Genomic DNA, 3,376 nt, shown 5'->3' with positions numbered 1-3,376 from the left:
CCTCAACCTCCCCCTCTCTGAACTAGATAAATCTAACCACAAAATGAACAAGAAAGAAGTTTCGGAAGTGAATAGAACATTAGAAAAGTTAGGTATGATAGACCTCTGGAGAAAACTGAATGGAGATAGAAAGGAATATACTTTTTTCTCAGCAGTGCATGGCACATACACAAAAATTGACCATGTACTAGGGCATAAAAACCCTCACAATCCAATACAGAAAGGCAGAAATATTAAATACATCCTTTTCAGATCATGATGCAATATAAATTATATGTAATAAAGGGCCATGGAAAGATAGACTAAAAAATTATTGGCAACTAAATAATCTAATCCACAAGAATGATTGAGCCAAACAACAAATCATAGAAACAATCAATAATTTCATTCAAGAGAATGACAATAATGAGACAACATACCAAAACTTACGGGATGAAACAAAAGCAGTTCTTAGGGGAAGTTTTATATGTCTAAATGTTTACATAAATGAAATAGAAAAAGAGGAGATCAATGAATTGGGTTTACAACTAAAAAAAAACTAGAAAAAGAATAAATTAAAAATCTTCAATTAAAAAAAAAAGAAAGAAAAGAAGAGATTAGCCTCTGGAAAGCTTATAAGAGATTAGTTCTTATGACCTGCCTTTATGTATCCTTAGATATCTTCACTTAGGCTATGGTTGAGGCCTCTATTACTCACATGTCAATTTTCCTGCCTTCTTAAACATGAGGACAAGCCCTCCTCAAAGCAAGGAATTCTTTAGAAGATTATCTCTCAGATAATTGCTGATTACTTCTCTTAATTGCAATAAAACTTTTTTTTTAGTAATTAGTAAGACTCTTCTGATTACTGATCACTTAGCAAGGTAGGCCTGCTATAGAGGGGAAAGGCAGAAAATGAACTTTGAGCAAACACACACATCAGACTATTGGTCATGACTCCTTCTATTTCTGATTTACAAAGAACTGTGGATGTCACACTCAGTAGGTAGGTGTGTAAATGCCACCATGAGCAAAGATGTCCTTCTTTATAGGGCTGTGGTAGTACTGATGGGGCACTGATGATGAACCCTTAAAAGGCCCTGGACTTCCCCACATTGCCCAGGTCCCTGGTATTAGCCTGAGGCATCAGATCCTTCCCAGTAGATAATGCTTTCAACTGCCCTTTCATTATGGCCCTCATTACCTGCACCTGGCCCCACCCTAGACCACTACTTCTTAATCCCATCTAGACCCCTTCTCTGTTACCTCCCAGTCACCCCAAACTATTGGCCACACTATCAAAAAAAATCAGTTTGGGAGCCGGAGCTGCCATCACTGCCTCCAGAGTTTTCTCCTCCCCTTCTACCACTAGAGCCTCCAGACCATGTCTCCTCCACTGGTAGAGCAGCAGCCACCATGGCCCAACAACAACTAACAAAACAACAACAACCAGGAGGGACAGCAGCCACTGGCCCTGCTCACCAGTTCCTGGGTGGAGCTCCAGATGAACAGCAATGGCCAGGGCAACTATGGGAATGGACATGGGAAAAATGGGGGTCTGGAACACGTGCCCTCTTTGTCCTCCATTCACAATTGAGACGTGGAGAAGATTCTCCTGGACTCCCACCATGAGTCAGGCCAGAGCAGTTTCAGAGGCAGTTATCACTGTGACAGCCCTTTCCCACAAGAAGATGGTCAGATAATGTTTGATGTGAACATGCACACCAGCAGGGACCATAGCTCTCAGTCTAAAGAAAAAACTGCAGAAAGAGAAAAAAGAAGTGGAAGTTTTGCAGAAAAGTGTGGACTGGGTATGAGACTGGTCCAGTTGGCCTGAGAACACCCACCCCCAAGGAAGTCCACTTTGGGCATCCTAAACATCCCATTTCTTTAAGCATGAGGAAATGTGGAGCCATGAAGAAAGGGGACATTTTCTTTTCAGAATTTCTTAAAGTGTTCATTCTATTGCTGTTCATCTCTCATGTTTTGGCTTTGGGTCTAGACATCTATATTGGAAAATGACTGAGTTCCTGTCTGCTAGCACCTAGTGAGGGAGAGGAGAGCCCTAGATGTGTGCATGCTTTGTAAAGTGCTATCCCTGTCAAATTAGTGTATTTGAACTTGATACCATTCTAAGCATGCTCCAGTCCTCCACTCTCTTTTTACACATCCATGTTCCAGCTCTTCTTGGAATTCAATATTTTATCCAAACTCTTGGGAAGCATTTTCATGACCTCATTCCCTCTTTGGCCTGTAAGACCTTCAGAGTTTCCTCACAGAGTTTACAGTTGTCTAGAAATTTGCAAAGTCTTCTTTTCAATGCATATGTCACCAACAAGTGATTTTTTTTTTCCATAGCCCTGTTTGTTGCTTCCTTTTCAATCCCACTTGAGTTAGAGCTGCAGCATCCCCATAGAAATATTGACTGGTTTTAGGACAATGACCATCACTCTTTTAAAAAAGATAACAGGTTAGCAAGTATCTTATAAAATTTTGATTTTTCAAGATAAAGACAAGCTCTCATAAGCTCACAATTTATGCTTATAACAAAAACAAAAAAGAAAAGAAACACAAAAAAGTAGTCTGTGGCAATAAAAAAAAGTATTCAAAACCAGCTTTAGGGCCATTTTTCTCTCCAAGCCTCTGGGTTGGACTGGCACATTGGAAATTTGCAGGAGGTTGGCTGCACAAATAAATGATGGAGATTAAGTAGGGTAAGCCCTGAAGTACAAGTACTAGTGTGTTATCAGAATGCTGGCTTTTCTATGATGCAGAACCCTTACTTCTGATAGACAGAGTCTCAGGCCTAGACAAGAGATGAAATATGGCATTTGGGACTTTGGGTTTTGGGAGTTTTTCCTGCTATTTGAGAAGTTGTTTTCATTTTTCATCTCTTTCCTTAAAGGATTGTTTTTTCTTTTTTTCCCCCTAAAGAGAAGCTCTTGAGTGAGTTCCAGTGTGTTTGGTGCATTTACAGGCTTCATGTTACTGGAAATTTCATTTCTTCTGGAGCCCTTTAAAGACACCCTTGGGCCTCTAGATCTACTCCAAGCACTTAGGGCTATTCAGTAGAACAGTTCTGGGGTTGACGAGCAGTTGACCAAGTCCTGAAATAATGTCCCTTTTGGTATTCTTCCAGAGCTCCCACTTGTTACTGTTTATTGTACAGTCTTTCCCAGGGCAATGCCAGGAAGTCTCTAGCAGGATGCCCCCAAGGCATCTTGCTCTAGGTTACTTTGGTGAACACAGCCTCTCCTTCAGTGACACTTTCCTTCTTCAAAACATGAAGCTCTAGTACAAAATTGTTCAGAAGGATCAAGATTTCCACTGTCCTCAAATAGATTTTATCAGATTTCAGAGCATGTAACATGATCATGAAAGATACTATATGTTTGAT

The 3,376-nt window shown here is 40.3% G+C and overlaps 1 pseudogene; it reads left to right on the top strand.

Moving 5' to 3' along the window:
- Positions 1 to 1,363: 1,363 nt before the first annotated feature.
- Positions 1,364 to 2,067, top strand: LOC114048082 (annotated as a pseudogene).
- Positions 2,068 to 3,376: the final 1,309 nt, after the last annotated feature.

The sequence above is a fragment of the Vombatus ursinus genome, unplaced genomic scaffold (genome assembly GCF_900497805.2).
Source record: "Vombatus ursinus unplaced genomic scaffold, bare-nosed wombat genome assembly UNPS02014791.1, whole genome shotgun sequence".
Taxonomy (NCBI): Eukaryota; Metazoa; Chordata; class Mammalia; order Diprotodontia; family Vombatidae; genus Vombatus; species Vombatus ursinus.
The sequence above is the reverse complement of the archived record's forward strand: the minus strand, read 5'-3'. Positions and strand labels throughout refer to the sequence as shown.